This window comes from Salvelinus fontinalis, chromosome 9 (genome assembly GCF_029448725.1).
Source record: "Salvelinus fontinalis isolate EN_2023a chromosome 9, ASM2944872v1, whole genome shotgun sequence".
Lineage (NCBI taxonomy): Eukaryota > Metazoa > Chordata > Actinopteri > Salmoniformes > Salmonidae > Salvelinus > Salvelinus fontinalis.
The window spans coordinates 21,731,344-21,748,004 of record NC_074673.1 but is presented as its reverse complement, the minus strand read 5'-3'; the positions used below and the strand labels follow the sequence as shown (position 1 = coordinate 21,748,004).

Genomic DNA, 16,661 nt, shown 5'->3' with positions numbered 1-16,661 from the left:
GCCACAACACATTTATTAAACACATACACACTTGCGGTGCCACATACACACACGCACGCACAGTGGTCTCCTGTCCATGTGTTCCCACCCAGAGTCAGAAGCCTGGTTTGAGTTAGGGCAGAATGTAAACCCCTTATCAGCAGCTAATTGAATACAACATGTGGTCTGGAAGGGGCACAGAGCACTCAGTGACTACCAAGCATGAACCCACAAAACACATGATTGCTTTTCCTTTCGATGCTGTTATCGCTAATGTCGCACCATGTATTCTAATGTGTCTCTGGGTCTTTTGACATACTGCTTTTTTTAGATAAAGGCAGTGTCACTGCAATATCTCTAAAGTAAATTTCCATTTGAATGAGCATGACGTGTATGAGTGTTAGACGTATTATTGCACATCTGCTGCAAATGATTTCCTCCATTTGGGCCAGGGTTGTCATGTTGGCCCATAGAAAATAGAATATTAAGAGAATATCATACATAGGGTTGTATGACATGCTTCAATGCATAAGCCTGTGTGTGTACTGTATGTGTTTGTGTATACTTGTGGAGCCTCTGTGTCCCTGTTATATCCGCAGGGTGGGGCGGATCATTAAATATTGTGTGGATAAAGGCCGGGTGGGTGGCGGGTTGAATAAACATAAAAAACAGTACCTTAAAAAAATCCATAAATGTGTCTTTGTTGTTCAATCTATTTATCTATGTTTCTACATTGAGGTTTTTATTTCCTTATTTTAGGCTGGTATTAGTGCATAAGCTTAATTAAGCTTCAGGGCCTACACGCCATTCGCCAAAATAGCCTACACGCCAATCGCCAAATTCTTTTGGTAACGGGTAGAAAAAGTTAACTTCGATCCATGGAGGCAAAAATTATTCAGCAAGAGAAAAACTGAAAAATGTAGAGTTGAAAATAATGAAAAGGGAGGGCAAGAAAAGTAATGTTTAGGAAAGATTTGGTGAATGCTATAAGGGGATGACAGCAGTTTGTGTGATGATTGTGAAGCGCAATAAAAATTTGACACAATATCAGGACTTCAAATAGGCCTATGGCACATAAAGGAACTGTAGAGTCGCCAATATTGTTCAGATGGGTAAATAGAAACTTAAATCTGGACACTGACTGTAGGTCTATAACCTCTCACATAGCCATAATATTAACTCCTGCAGAATTAAGCATTTCTTGCAGTAAAATGACACAACAAATGTAGGCTACATTTTGACAGGAGTGAAGAAATATGATTTCTTTCTTTCAGCATTTTGAGAGAATGCGAATGCACAGTTAGATTCATAAACGCTGATAGTATTTCAACCACATAAAATATGGATCCAAGCCGATCTAAATTCTGATCAGATACATGTTGGGACATTTTCAAAGCTTTCTACTTCCTTACAACCGGTCAAACTGATGTCATTTGGAAATGTTGCACAGACAATCTTTCCATTTTTTTTCTCCCTGGTTCGTAAACGTCTTTGCTCCGCGAAATAAGCTGATATGGCAGAGAACTTTACCGATGTCAACTAGATGGAAGCATTTTTCTATCGATTTATGACATTCTGCTGAGACAGGGTTTAGTTCGTCTTTTAGGGCAACATATAATAACAGAAGAGAAGCTCCATGTACAATATCTAATTATAGACAAGTTGACTAACAAATAACCTACCAACATTTAGGAAATTATAAACAGAAACATATCTAAATCGGCAAATAAATTCCTGCCACCCCCGGTCCAAAAAAGATTCCGCTGTCTCTGACTGTAGTGTACAGAGCATTTTTCTATATTAGCGAGTTAGGGCCAGGTGCAGGCCTCAGATTTTCACTTTATCGCCTATAGTCGGGCGGTTGCAAATGGGTTATTAGCAATTAAAGGCAGTTGTGGGTGAACAAACACCTGACCCGCCTGACTACTAATGTGTGCATGTGAGGAACATATGGATGATTTTCCACCTCACATGCACTGGGATGAGAGTCAATAATCCAGAAAACACACACACACCTATATAAAGTGCAACAGTGCAGCCTCCAAGCTCCTTATGTAGCATATTGATTTGTGCTCTGGTAGCATATTGATTTGTGCTCTGGTAGCATATTGATTTGTGCTCTGGTGGCATATTGATTTGTGCTCTGGTAGCATATTGATTTGTGCTTTGGTAGCATATTGATTCATGTTGACTTTTGAGTGATGGAAGAAAGGGGGGTGTTTAATTGTTTCTAAAGCACCATTACTTTAGAGAACTCGTCTTCTGCTCACTGAGTCATGTCAACTCCCTTACTCCAGCTTGCCAAGCCACGGGCGGAGAAAGCCCACTCAGATCAATACAGAGAGTACACACAAGATCAATTTGGCAACAGCAAAAACCACTGTATGCAGGAGAGGAAAATATATATCCTACAATAGTGGAATAGGGTAGGGTCTGATGTAGAAGACCCTGGAATCAGCGGGGTTAAACATTGATGATGCAGTAGGTCTACATGCATTCAGACAAAGAGGTCAATTTTGTATAAAGAATGTTCATTTGTCATTATTATAGTGCTGTCCCATTCCACCCCATATGGCCTGCTTGGAACCCTCCTAAAGACTAACTTTCAATGATTTTTCTTTAAAAGCAACTGCCTGCACTGTTTTCTCCTGCTCAGCCAATTTGGTTTTCATTGTGTTAACTTCTTGCAACTATAGGGGGTGCTGTTTCGCAATAGCATAATTTGCTCTACAGATTAAACTGCCTAGTACTCAATTCTTGCTCCTACAATATGCATATTATTGTTATTATTGGATAGAAAACACTCTCTAGTTTCTATAGCCGTTGGAATTTTGTCTCTGAGTGAAACAGAACTCAATCTACAGCACTTTTCATGATAGGGAGTCAGATTTCAAACATCTTGGCCACTGATCTGGAGTCAGTTTAAAGGTCACTGTAAATGCTATGGAGAAACAGACACTGCTTACGTCTTCCCCTGGGTGTCAGTACGCGATGACGCTTTGAATGGAGTCGATTGCGCAATCAGTGCCTCCATAAATCACCAAATACCAGAAGTAACTTCCTTTGGCTGCCTGCGCGTGGCGCGCTAAGGACATCGGACTCGCCTCCTTCCAAGCTTTAGTTTAGCCAGTAATATTTCTCCGGTCATATTTTTACTCGTTATAGGTGTTAACAGCATCATAAGGTAGTTAATTTAAACCGTTTTATAGCAATTTATATCAGTTTAGTGCGATTTTGAGGCATTTCTATGTGATGCTCTTTGAAGAGCCGGGATCCCGGTCGAACGTTAGTGGGCATTTCGACGGACAGAGGGCATCTTTCGACCAAAAGAAGATTAGACCCAAGAAAGGATACATTGCCCAAGAATCTGATGGAAGATCACCTCATAGTAAGAAATATTTAAGATGATAAATCGTTGTTCTGTAGAAAAATGTTAAACGCACGTTCCGCCATTTTGTTGGTGTAGCTTTGCTTGGCGCAACCTGTATTGAAAAGTAAGGATAATTTAAAAAATGTAATTCCGCGATTGTATTAAGAATTAAATTGTCTATCAATCGCTGTCCACCCTATATTTTTTAGTCAAGTTTATGAGTATTTATGTATAAGACTAGATCACTGTCTAATATGGTGCACAACATTTTCTGACCAGCTGGGCTACTTTTGTCATTGTCTAACCATGATTTTGGTGGCTAAATATGCACATTTTCGAACAAACTGTATATGTATGTTGTAATATGATGTTACAGGAGTGTCATCTGAAGAATTCTGAGAAGGTTAGTGAAAAAATTAATATATTTTGGCGATGATAACGATATCGCTCTCTTTGGCTTGAATCAGTGCTCGGGTAACGTTTGCATATGTGGTATGCTAATATAACGATTTACTTCGAAAATCTGAAATGTTGTCTGAATTCACAAGATCTGTGTCTTTCCATTGCTATGTGCTGTGTATTTTTAAGAAATGTTTTATGATGAGTAATTTGGTAATACAAGTTGCTCTCTGTAGTAATTCTAGTCGCTTTGGTGAGATTTGTGATGGTGGCTGCAATGGCAAACTATGATTTATACCTGAAATATGCACATTTTTCTAACAAAACCTATCCTATACCATAAATATGTTATCAGACTGTCATCTAATGAGTTTTTTCTTGTTTAGTGGCTATCAATATCTTAGTTTAGCCGAATTGGTGATAGCTACTGGTGGAGAGAAAAAATGGTGGACAAAGAAAAATGGTGTCTTTTGCTAACGTGTTTAGCTAATAGATTTACATATTGTGTCTTCCCTGTAAAACATTTTAAAAATCTGAAATGGTGGCTTTATTCACAAGATCTGTATCTTTCATTAGGTGTCTTGGACTTGTGATTTAATGATATTTAGATGCTACTATTTAATTGTGACGCTATGCTAGCGATGCTAATCAGTGTGGGGGGGGGGGGGGGGGGGTGCTTCCGGATCCGGGGTTGAGGCTCGTGAAAGGTTAATGTCAAAGTGTTGCCTTCAATGGGGTTTGATGGGTTCTGATTAAACTTGGAATATTGTTATTATCAACTATCCTATTGAAATATTGAGTGCTATAGTCTAGGGTGTACGTCAGAAGTTAATGGTTAACTGTAGGAGGAATGTATATGGTGGATGCAATTAAGTTTAGAGTGTATTGAGTAAAGGAAGGGCAATCACATGGTTGCATGCACGGATAAGGATGGAGAGATGTGGTGTAGTGAAGAAGGGGGTCAAGGTCAGGTCAGGTCACATTAAGGGAAAAGGAAAAGTTTATTGCTCGTATCACTTAACTTCTTGCCTAGCAATAAATATGTAATGTTTAGAGAGAAGGAGGAGAATCCACCCAAATTGGAGTATATATACTACCACTGGTGGAAATATGTTTTTGTCTTATGCAACTGCATGACCCAGTGGGTGAATAAACTCGGTTTGAGCTTGATGAAGCGTACGTGAGTTTTTTTACTTTGTTTATTTAGAACCTAACAGGTTCAACACAGTGAGATTGAACTGCACTCTGCTCTAGCTCTGTGTGTGTTGATGCCTGGGTTTATTTCAGTAATGCTAACAGAAGCTCTTGTGTGAAGCATTTGGAGTATGCAGTCTGAACTCTGAGTGAGGGCTGCCTTTGGAGTGTTGACTATGATAAGCTGAAGGGAGGTTATCAGCATGACATTATTTCAACATTATCGTTGAACCATGAGGTCCATACTGTATCACTGAGACAGCTAGAAGCGTGATTGATGGATCTGATTGAACCATCACCACCTCTAGACAGTAGATCATTGATTAGCCTATGGCTCACAGTGGATCCCTGCCTCTGACTACAGTCGACGACTGACTGACTGCTGATCTTTTTTCTCCAGGCACTGGCCCAAAATGCTTGGGATGGGAAGCTGCTTCCTCATGAGTACCAGGGAGGCTCATACAGGTAAACACAACACACCTTATTATCTGAGAGCAAGATAATACTAACCCTCAGTCCTTTACACCTGGAATATTATTTAGATAGATATGCTTTGCACAAATGCAGTGTAGACTTGGCTGTGGGATTTCTCTCTTGGCTTGTTAGACGGTGAACTGGTGTTTGACTCAGGTTCTTACTTAGCACTTCAACATAGTCAAATGTTTGAATATGCAGACATACAGGTCTACGGTGTGGGAGCAAGGTGTTCAATAGCCGTATCTGGTTCACCGCTGACAATCTGCAGCGTTTGTACCAGGCGCTAAGTTAATCATTTCTTGAATAGGTCAGTAGGCTACTGGTAGGGAAGCAGTCATTAATGTCCTGCTATTAGAGTTACAACCATCACAGCTAGTCCATATAATATGTAGATTCTACATTATCACATGCAGACATGAAGAGAATATGTGGCCAGACGACAAGAGCCATCAATTATGTGGCCATCCATTCCAGGGGAGGGCGGGCTGTTTTAACTCATTTGAATTAATTGGGTAATTTAGACATAAATGGGGTTTCTGTGTCAGAGAGGAGGATAATTAATTTCTATAAAGGATGAAAGCTCTTTCTATCTCTTCTTGAAGATGTATGCATGCTTCTTCCCTCCCTTTATCCATCCCTCCATCCCCCAGGTCTGGCTATGTTATTAACCCACACAGGAAATTGCCTGTGGATGTTATTGCTTACTAAACACAGAGATAGGATGGTCTCTCTCTCTCTCTGTGAGTTCACCTCAGGCTGTTGGAAGTGGCACAATGTCTTTATGTGTCTATTGAGGAAATGTCTCCTGGTATCCTCTTTTGTATTCTCCTTAATTCACCTCACACACAGCTTCTTGTGTTTTGAGTGCATGCTGTCTTGACTGAATTAGTAACAGGGAAGAGGTTTGGGGCCCATTATGTCTGGCTGTATCTCCCCTTGGTTAATTGTCTGCATGTTTTCCCTGGCTGAGCTAGACTAATGATGCAATGCTCATTGTCTCCTCTCTCTCTCATTCCCGTCCCTTTGTCTCTCACCACCCTCCATCTTTTTTTCTCTATCTCGCGTTCCCCCACCCCTCCTTCGTTCTCTCTCTCTCTCCTTCCCCTATTTTTCCTCCCAATTCCTCTCACAAATTAAAATTAGCTTTATTGGTACAAATGGTTAAATCTCTGTCTGTCTCCTTCCCTTCCTGTCTCTCCCTGACAGTATTTCTAACCTGGGCGTGTTTGGCATCAGTGGGTTCAGTGCGGTGATCAACCCTCCACAGGTGTATATCCTGGTGTATATCCTGGCCGTGGTCACCTCCAGGTCTGTGCTCCGTCTGACCGAGGAGACCGGTGCCCTGAGCACCGTCACCCTGTCTAGTGACGGGTACCTAGTGGACGACGAGCTGGCATCATGCTTCCTGGACAAGTTTTGTGCCAACCTGGAGAGGCCGCAGCGCATGTCACTAGCCTGAGATGGCGGGATGGAGAAAGGGAAGGAAGGAGAGAGGGAACACTTCCATCGTGAAACTTAGTGTGTTCTGCAAAGGAGCAGCTGTCTTATTTTAACTAAATTAACATTGTCGTGGCTAGTTGTGCCATTGGCTTCTACATAGATGTTTTATTTTACCTTTATTTCACGAGGGAAGTCAGTTAGGAACAAATTTGTATTTTCAATGACAGCCTAGGAACAGTGGGTAAACTGCATTGTTCCGGGGAAGAACGACAGATTTGTACCTTGTCAGCTCGGGGATTCGATCTTGCAACCTTTTGGTTACTAGTCCAACGCTCTAACCACCAGGCTACCTGCCGCCCCATAGATACAGCAGATATGACTTTTTATGACCTTTGCTATGTCATGATCATCAATGATAAGGCTTTTTGATGGAGGTGCCAATGCTACGACCCATGTCTCAATGAGTTATTATCCATTCACCTGGACAATGCAAACCGATGCTGATGTATAGACTGTTATGTTTTTGTACATTTCTCTCATCTATTTATTATCGGCCATCGACTGCACTGCGTTTCTCCTGTGTGAATACATTTTTCCTGACAAAGTGAGTGGCACTTTGAAATTTCCCTCAACATTCTGACTAAAGACTTTGTTGGGATTGCAGGTTCCGTTAGGTCTCCAGAAGGGTTACGAGAGAAAAAAATCCACTGAAATCTCTCAAGATTGTCTATATGATATATTCTAAGTTACTGCATTTAAAAAACTGTATTATAATCCCCCCCCCAAGAAAACAGATGTCAAAAATACACATGGACAAAGCAGTAGAAGGGCCTTACTAAAGAGCTCATTGACATTCAATGTACCACCGTCATAGGATGCCACCTTTCCAACAAGTCAGTTTGTCAGGTGTCTGCCCTGCTAGAGTTGCCACAGAAAGTGCTGTTATTGTGAAGTAGAAACGTCTAGGAGCAACCACGGCTCAGCCGAGAAGTTGTAAGCCATTTGTTGTAAGCCAAGTTGTAAGCCATTTAAGTGTTCCCTTTATTTTTTTGAGCAGTGTATGTCCTTACTTTCAGGAAATGACTGATTCTATCTACTGTAGATACAGGAAATTCAGACTAGCTTTATATTCAATATCTCAGAAAGGGCTATGGTATGCCATGTGAATGAGAAAAGAACACACAAATGAAACCTGAACTCCACTCAAACTATACTGATTACAATTACCAGGATCCAATTAAGAGCCTCCTCCCAGAAGGCAACATCAAGGCAATACCCAGGGTCCCTCCCACTATTTCACCGGTGACAGTGCTGCTTTTCATCCCTTACGCTGCATACAACCTGCGGTGAGAGAACATTTTGTTCTTCCTTTGAGGTTGGCTTGAGCCGTTGCTTTGGTAGCAGGGAAAGATGTGTGCATTCTATTTTGAGAGGGAGGGTGAGTGGGGGCGGGGGTGCAGGGGGCATACAGGCAATTGGCACCACACAGCTGCTTCCTACAGTGTGCCCACTGTTTTTCCACCCATTTCCACGCACACCCAGCCACTGTCTCCTAGTTACCACGGCGATGGAAGGTGTGAAAAGAGAGAGAGGGACAAACACCCCTGTTATAACCAACTAGCTACAATAGGAGGAAAATACACATTTTGTTTGTTGTTACAGAATGCCAGCTATTCTGTTCCCACTGTCCCCAACTCACACACAACCCTGAAAAGCCTTCAGAATATTCAGTGGGGTTCGCCATTATTTCTCATATTGCCATACCATAGGATATTGTAACAGTCCTGACCTGTTTTATGTTGTTTTTTATGTGTTTATGGTCAGGGCATGTGTTTTGGGTGGGCAGTCTATGTTATCTGTTTCTATGTTGGTTATGGGTTGCCTGGTATGGCTCTTAATTAGAGGCAGGTGGTTTGCGTTTTCCTCTAATTAAGAGTCATATTTAGGTAAGGCGTTCTCACTGTTTGTTTGTGGGTGATTGTCTCCTGTGATGTCGATGTTATTCACTTTCGGGGCTGTTTGGCTGTTTGTGCGTTTTGATGTAACGTTCCTGTCCGTGAGTTTACGTTTAGTGATGTGAGTTTATGTTCAGGTTTCGTTCTACGTCGTTTTGTTATTTTGTAAGTTTGTTAAAGTGTTTGTTTTCGTGTTGCCATCTTCATCGTTGTTATAAAATAAAAGATGGCTTATTTCCCGCAAACCGCATTTTGGTCTGAAGATCCTTCTCTCCTCACCTCATCCGAGGATGAGGAGAGCGACAGCCTTAACAGAATCACCCACCACGCTAAGACCAAGCGGTATGGGAATGCTCTACGGAGCAACAAGGACTTCTGGACTTGGGAGGAGATCCTGGACGGTAGAGGACCTTGGGCTCAACCAGGGGAATATCGCCGTACAAAGGAGGAGTTGGAAGCAGCGAAGGCTGAGAGGCGCTGGTATGAGGAGGCAGCGCGACGACGCGGTTGGGAGCCCGTGAGTCAGACCAAAAAATTTCTTGGGGGGGGGCACACGAGGAGTGTGGCAAAGCCGGGTAGGATACCCGAGCCAACTCCCCGTGCTTACCGTGGAGGTAGAAGGCGTCGTACTGGTAAGACACCGTGTTATGCGGTAAAGCGCACGGTGTCCCCAGTACGCGTGCTTAGCCCAGTGCGGGCTATTCCACCTTGCCGCACTGGGAGGGCTAGGTTGGGCATCGAGCCGGATGTCATGAAGCCGGCCCAACGTATCTGGCCTCCAGTACGTCTCCTCGGGCCGGCGTACATGGCACCAGCCTTACAGGTGGTGTCCCCGGTTCGCTTGCATAGGCCAGTGCGGGCTATTCCACCTCGCTGCACTGGCAGGGCTACGGGGATCATTCAACCTGGTAGGGTTGGGGAGGCTCGGTGCTCAAGAGCACGTGTCCTCCTTCACGGTCCGGTAGACCCGGTGCCACCTCCATGTACCAGTCCTCCGGTGGCAGCCCCCCGTACCAGGCTGTCTCTCCGGGTTCTCTCTCCTGCTGTTTCCTCCTCTCCAGCGCAGCCAGTGCCTAGACCACGCACCAGGCTGTCTCTCCTTCTCCTTCCTACAGAGCCATCCGTCTCCCCAGCGCCATCTGAGCCATCCGTCTCCCCAGCGCCATCTGAGCTATCCGTCTCCCCAGCGCCATCTGAGCCATCCGTCTCCCCAGCGCCGTCTGAGCCATCCGTCTGCCATGAGCCTGCAAAGCCGCCCGTCTGTCATGAGCCTGCAAAGCCGCCCGTCTGCCATGAGCCTACAGAGCCGTCCGCCAGACAGGAGCCGCTAGAGCCGTCCGCCAGACAGGAGCCGCTAGAGCCGTCCGCCAGACAGGAGCCGCTAGAGCCGCCCGCCAGACAGGAGCCGCTAGAGCCGCCCGCCAGACAGGATCTGCCAGAGCCGCCAACCAGACAGGATCTGCCAGAGCCGCCAACTAGACAGGATCTGCCAGAGCCGCCAACTAGACAGGATCTGCCAGAGCCGCCAACCAGACAGGATCTGCCTGAGCCAGAGCCGTCCAGCCAGGACCTGCCAGAGCCGTCCAGCCAGGACCTGCCAGAGCCGTCCAGCCAGGACCTGCCAGAGCCGTCCAGCCAGGACCTGCCAGAGCCGTCCAGCCAGGACCTGCCAGAGCCGTCCAAACAGGACCTGCCAGAGTTCCTCAGCCAGGACCTGCCAGAGTCCTTCAGCCGGGATCTGCCCCTTGTCCCGGTGCTGCCCCTTGTCCCGGTGCTGCCCCTTGTCCCGGTGCTGCCCCTTGTCCCGGTGCTGCCCCTTGTCCCGGTGCTGCCCCTTGTCCCGGTGCTGCCCCTTGTCCCGGTGCTGCCCCTTGTCCCGGTGCTGCCCCTTGTCCCGGTGCTGCCCCTTGTCCCGGTGCTGCCCCTTGTCCCGGTGCTGCCCCTTGTCCCGGTGCTGGCTGTTTATTTAGGGGAAGGTAGTTTTAGGGTGGTCAGTGGAAGGGGTAGACAGAAGAGGGGAGTGACTATGGTGGTGTGGGGAGAGCGTCCTGAGCCGGAACCACCACCGTGGTCAACTGCCCACCCAGACCCTCCCCTGGACTTTGTGCTGGTGCGCTCGGCGTTCGCACCTTGACGGGGGGGTTCTGTAACAGTCCTGACCTGTTTTATGTTGTTTTTTATGTGTTTATGGTCAGGGCATGTGTTTTGGGTGGGCAGTCTATGTTATCTGTTTCTATGTTGGTTATGGGTTGCCTGGTATGGCTCTTAATTAGAGGCAGGTGGTTTGCGTTTTCCTCTAATTAAGAGTCATATTTAGGTAAGGCGTTCTCACTGTTTGTTTGTGGGTGATTGTCTCCTGTGATGTCGATGTTATTCACTTTCGGGGCTGTTTGGCTGTTTGTGCGTTTTGATGTAACGTTCCTGTCCGTGAGTTTACGTTTAGTGATGTGAGTTTATGTTCAGGTTTCGTTCTACGTCGTTTTGTTATTTTGTAAGTTTGTTAAAGTGTTTGTTTTCGTGTTGCCATCTTCATCGTTGTTATAAAATAAAAGATGGCTTATTTCCCGCAAACCGCATTTTGGTCTGAAGATCCTTCTCTCCTCACCTCATCCGAGGATGAGGAGAGCGACAGCCTTAACAGATATTTTATGTATACAGCATATGTGTAAGTCATGTTATGTGATATAGCTTTGCTTTTTACACAGGAAGCCATATGTTATTACCCTACATCCTCCTACTGTATATCTGCACCAGCCAAGATAATCTCCTTCCTCATCTCTGCCAATCTCGTTTTATTGAAAATGTAATCCAGTCCATTGTAATGGTCTCATTTTCCCTTCATTGTACTGTCTAGTATATAGTGTATATATATGGATACAGGGGAGGTAGCAGCTGCTGCAGGCAGATACGGTAGGTTTGATTCCCCTCTGAGAACCATCGGCCCATAGATTAGATCTGGCCAAAGGCCTGACTCGATAGAACCACAGGAGAAAGGGAGCGGATGTGGAGAGGTCCATCAAAGACAGGCTCACATGCCAGGGGGATTCATGGGGATAGAGGAGAGGGATGAAAGGAGGGAGAAAGGGGGTGGTCTTTGCTCCGGGAGAGGGGTGTACACATCCTTTCACGACTCTAGTTGGGATGCCAGACAGAGAAGGCTAAGACCACAAAACCTTGGCACTAGACAGGTGGAAGCATTGGTATCGTGGATACATTCACACAGCCAATAGTAACTCATGTAGCAATGGTACACAAATCACAACCTTGCTGGTCTATTGACAAACAGCAGGACTGTCTTTTATCTGGGAGTCAGAAAGTGTTCCAGAATGCCAATAGGAATTTCATCCCCGTAAACGCCCCTGGCAGGACAGATTCTGACATTTTGCGGCATCCTACCACGGAGTGACATTTCCTTCCTTGAGCGGAGGCTGCAAGTCTCTGTCACTCAGCCCAATCTCATTACCCAGAACGGCTGAGGCCGGGGACCGTTCGCTGCAGAGGAACACATCCAATTGGCTGTTTTAGAAGGACATGGTTTTGATGAAATGAGGGTGGCCAGCATGTTATAGTTACTGGGGTGTATGGCTGGAGGACACACTCACGGACACACAGCATGGTGAATCACGTGACATCAGTAGTACCATGAGCAGTTGCCATGGAGACAGAAGAGGGCAAATCCTCTCATGGTGTGATGGCTTGTAAATTATAGTAGTGTCCAGATGTCCTTCTGATCCAACTTGAGGGTGTGTGTTTTAGGTATGCGTAACTGGCTGTAAGGGAGTCAGGCGCAGGAGAGGAGAAGTTGGGTAGCCAAAGGAGCCTTTTATTTCGTCAAACAAAACACACGGCACTAAGAACCCTAAACACAATATGGGTTGACATAACCCAGCGCAAACCAGTCTAGCGTGCACATACACGAAACAAAAAACAATTCTACACACAGACATGGGGGTAACAGGGGGTTATATACACGTCTAATACTGAGGGAATTGAAACCAGGTGTGTAGGAAAACAAGACAAGACAAATGGAAAAATGAAAGGTGGATCGGCGATGGCTAGAAAGACGGTGACGTCGACCGCCGAACGCCGCCCGAACAAGGAGAGGAACCGACTTCGGCGGAAGTCGTGACAGTGTGTGTGTATGTGACCAGGAGTGTCTTGGAGCCTAACAGAATGGACTAACAGAATGGAGAGGTTTGTGTACAGACCCAATGGGGAACATGCAGGTGAGGCAGGCTACTTACTAACTGTTGTGTGGGCAGTGGAGGAGGAAGGGTGGGAGGTATTGATTCAAAATTCTGACTGGAGGGAGGGCGAGAGAGAGGGGGACAAACTCCTTCACTCCACTCAATACCGCCCTACCCCATCCCTCTCTCTCCCTCTGTCTTACTCCTCCTTGTCCCTCACCCATTGAACTTTCTCAAGGCGGTGAACCATACATTCATATCTTAAAGGCCCAGTGCAGTCAAAAATGTGATATCCCTGTGTTTGTGGACAGTTTATTAGGTACACCCATCTAGCTCCTGGTCAGACCCCCCTTTGACTCCAGAACAGCCTGAATTATTTGGGAAATGGATTCTGCAAGGTGTGGTGTTCAAACATTGCTCAATTGGTTTTCAAGGCACCTAGTGTGTGCCAGGATAACATTCCCCACACCATTACATCACCTTCACCAACATCACCGCCATGGACTACTGCTGCTTACGCCAAATCCTGACTCTGCCAATAGCATTATGTTACAGGAACTGGGATTCGTAGGTCCAGGTTTTTCCACTCAATTTACCAGTGTTGGTGATCGTGTGCCCACTAAAGCTGCTGCCTCTTGTTTTTTGCTGATAGGAGTGATACCCGTAGTGGTTGTCTGCTGCAATATCAAATCCGTGACAGGGACCGAGTTGTGCGTTCAGAGATGCCGTTCTGCACACCACTGTTATCCTTTCACGAGCCTCTACCCCGGGTCCGGGAGCACCCCCCCCCCCCCCCCACACTGATTAGCATCGCTAGCATAGCGTCACAATTAAATAGTAGCATCTAAATATCATTAAATCACAAGTCCAAGACACCTAATGAAAGATACAGATCCTGTGAATAAAGCCACCATTTCAGATTTTTTAAATGTTTTACAGGGAAGACACAATATGTAAATCTATTAGCTAAACACGTTTTCAAAAATCACCATTTTTCTTTGTCCACCATTTTCTCTCAACACCAGTAGCTATCACCAATTCGGCTAAACTAAGATATTGATAGCCACTAACCAAGAAAAAACCTCATCAGATGACAGTCTGATAACATATTTATGGTATAGGATAGGTTTTGTTAGAAAAATGTGCATATTTCAGGTAGAAATCATAGTTTACAATTGCAACCACCGTCACAACTAGACTAGAATAAATACATAGAGCAAGGTGTATTACCTAATTACTAATCATCAAACATTTCGTAAAAATACACAGCATACACTAATCGAAAGACACAGATCCTGTGAATACAGACAATATTTCAGATTTTCTAAGTGTCTTACAGCGAAAACACAATAAATCGTTATATTAGCATACCACATGTGCAAACATTACCAGAGCATTGATTCTAGCCAAAGAGAGCGATAACGTAATCATCGCCAAAATATATTAATTTTTTCACTAACCTTCTCAGAATTCTTCAGATGACACTCCTGTAACATCATATTACAACATACATAGAGAGTTTGTTCGAAAATGTGCATATTTAGCCACCAAAATCATGGTTAGACAATGACAAAAGTAGCTCAGCTGGTCAGAAAATGTCCTGCACCATATTAGACAGTGATCTAGTCTTATACATAAATACTCATAAACTTGACTAAAAAATACAGGGTGGACAGCGATTGATAGACAATTTAATTCTTAATACAATCACGGAATTACATTTTTTTAATTATCCTTACTTTTCAATACAGGTTGCGCCAAGTGAAGCTATAGCAAACAAGATGGCGGGATAAACGTTTAACATTTATCGACAGAAACACAATTTATCATCATAAATTGTTCTTACTATGAGCTGTTCTCCCATCAGAATCTTGGACAATGAATCCTTTCTTGGGTCTAATCTTCTTTTGGTCGAAAGATGTCCACTTGTCCGTCGAAATGCCCACTAACGTACGACCGGGACCCCGAAACGTGCCCGGAGCTTCAAAGTCTATTACAAAGCAATGCCTCAAAATCGCACTAAACGGATATCAATTGCTATAAAACGGTTTAAATTAACTACATTATGATGTTTCTAACACCTATAACAAGTAAAAAGATGACCGACGCTATATTACTGGCTAAACCAATGCTTGGAAAAAGGCCAGTCAGATATCCTTCTCGCGTTGAGCGCAGTGTCCAAAGGAAGGCTACTTCCGGTATTTTGTCATTTATAGAGCCAATGATTGCGCAATCGACTCCATTCAAATTGTCACCACTTACTGACATCTAGAGGAAGGCGTGGGCAGTGTTTGTATCTCATAGGATTAACAGAGACTTTTAAAACTGATCTGGAACCAGAGGCCAAGATGTCTAAATCTCACACACTGGGAGGAAAAGTGCTGTAGAATGAGTTCTGTTTCACTCAGAGACATAATTCAAACGGCTATAGAAACTAGAGAGTGTTTTCTATCCAATAATAACAATAATATGCATATTGTACGAGCAAGAATTGAGTACTAGGCAGTTTAATCTGTAGAGATAATTATGCTAATTTGAAACAGCACCCCCTATAGTTGCAAGAAGTTATACTATGCCCCTTACCACCCGGAACTGGTGCTACCGGGCTGGGGACACGCACCTCAAGGCTAGTGCGGGGAGCAGAAACAGGGCATACTGGACTCTGGAGGCGCACAGGAAGCCTGGTGCGTGGTGCCGGAACTGGTGGTACCGGGCTGGGAACACGCACCTCAGGGCTAGTGCGGGGAGGAGGAACAGGGCATACAGGGCTCTGGAGACGCACAGGAAGCCTGGTGCGTGGTGTTGGCACTGGTGGTACTGGGCTGGGGACACGTACCTCAAGGCGAGTGCGGGGTGCTGGAACTGGAGCCCTGGTTCGTGGCGCCGGCACCGGAGGACTGTTGCGAGGGGCTGCCACAGGAGAGCTGGTGCGTGGGGCTGCCACAGAAGAGCTGGTGCGTGGGGCTGCCACAGAAGAGCCAGTACGTGGGGCTGCCACAGGAGGTGCAGGACTAAGGAGGCGCACTGTCTGGCACTGTCATTACCAGACAGTTAGCACGCACCTCAGGACGAGTATGGAGAGCTGACTCAGGTAACATCAAATCCCGGACACGCTCCGTCGGGCGAATGTCGTGCCTCATGCACCAACACAGCAACTCCCTCATTCCACTCTCCTCCAATTTCCCCATTAATTCATTCACAGTCTCTGTTTCACTCCCGTTGCTCACCTCCAACTCCACCCCGACTGGCTCTGGTTCCATCTTCGGCTCCTCACGGTAAGCACGGGAAGTTGGCGCAGGTCTCCTACCTGAACTCGCCACACTCCCCGTGTGCCACACCAAGACATTTTTGGGGCTGCCTCTCAGGCTTCCATCCGCGCTGCCGAGCTAGCTTCTCATAATGCCGCCTCTCGGCTTTCGCTGCCTCCACCTCTGCCTTGGGGCGGCGATATTCACCCGGCTGTTCCCATGGTCCCTTGCCGTCTAATATTTCCTCCCAAGTCCATTGCTCCACAAAGCGCTGTTCCTTCCTTTCACGCTGCTTGGTCCGGTTGTGGTGGGTTATTCTGTCACGTTCGTCGTATGGAGGAAGAGAGAAGGACCAAGGCGCAGCATGATACGAATACATTCTTCTATTTATTTAACAGGAAACGAAGAACAC

At 45.4% G+C, this 16,661-nt stretch overlaps 1 pseudogene; it reads left to right on the top strand.

Annotated features, from left to right (window-relative positions):
* LOC129862965 (pyruvate dehydrogenase protein X component, mitochondrial-like) overlaps positions 1–8,284 on the top strand; it is a 65,146-nt pseudogene extending 56,862 nt beyond the window's left edge.
* Positions 8,285–16,661: the final 8,377 nt, after the last annotated feature.